We start from the raw sequence: 993 nt of genomic DNA, 5'->3' as shown, positions 1-993 counted from the left end.
AGTCATAGGATGAATTTGTATATGAAGTTTATTCAGGAGGATTATCGTTAATTATCCTTCTGATTTTCCTCAAACTCAATCTGAGCCTCCTGAATTCAGCTCATACTCACAACAGCGAGTCCAACACAAACGCTGTCAGTGTTGTTTCTGACCAGTGTTTCATTTTAAATCAGAAATATAAAGAAATATTCCAAATATTTGACACCAGGGGGAGAAATTTAAGGATAAAAGTCATAAATATCCACCACATAGTCTATGTGTTTCACATTCATCATATTTTTTTTAATTGGTGCAGGTTCTGAGCAGCAGCAGCCACTCCACCACCTGTCTGGGGCCTTTCTGTTTGGAGGCTGAATGTTGTCCCTGTGTTTGTGTGGGTTCTCCACGTACCACAGCTGACTTCCACAGTCCAAACGCATGCAGTTTGTGAAGTTAGGTTAATTAGTATTTCTGAATTGCCCATAGATGTGAATGTGAGTGGTTGTCTCTCTCTCTCTGTTAGCCCTGCGACAGACTGCCAAATTGTTCAGAGTGTACCCTGCCACTCGCTCTATGGTAGCTGGGATAGGCTCCAGCCTCCCTGCAACCCTGACAAGGATGAGTGGAAGAGAATGGATGGATGGTCAAGGTTCTTATCATTTTGATGGTTCACAGAAACACGTAGCCTGTGTGTTTATATGCATAAACATTAGAATAGTAACTCAAAGTTCTGTTCAAGAGCAAAGAAAATGATTGAAGTTACAGTTTAAACACAGGAATCTTTTAAATTCATCTGTGACGTAACACTTTTTGATTTGATTTGGTTAGTTTGAGTTTAAACCTTTAAACCGTCTCTTGCTCTCTTACATGGACTGTGCTCTTGGTTCTTCCTCTGCAGGCTGTCTGCCTCCTCCTGCCGCTCAGCTCCACTCATTCTTGGAGCGTTGCTGCCCCCATGTGTCCAAACTCTGAGTTACATGTTGTTTCCTCTGCAGCAGGTAAATAAAACTGGAA

Source organism: Pundamilia nyererei, unplaced genomic scaffold (genome assembly GCF_000239375.1).
Source record: "Pundamilia nyererei isolate P.nyererei 1_Seehausen unplaced genomic scaffold, PunNye1.0 scaffold00307, whole genome shotgun sequence".
Lineage (NCBI taxonomy): Eukaryota > Metazoa > Chordata > Actinopteri > Cichliformes > Cichlidae > Pundamilia > Pundamilia nyererei.
This window is presented reverse-complemented; position numbering follows the sequence as displayed.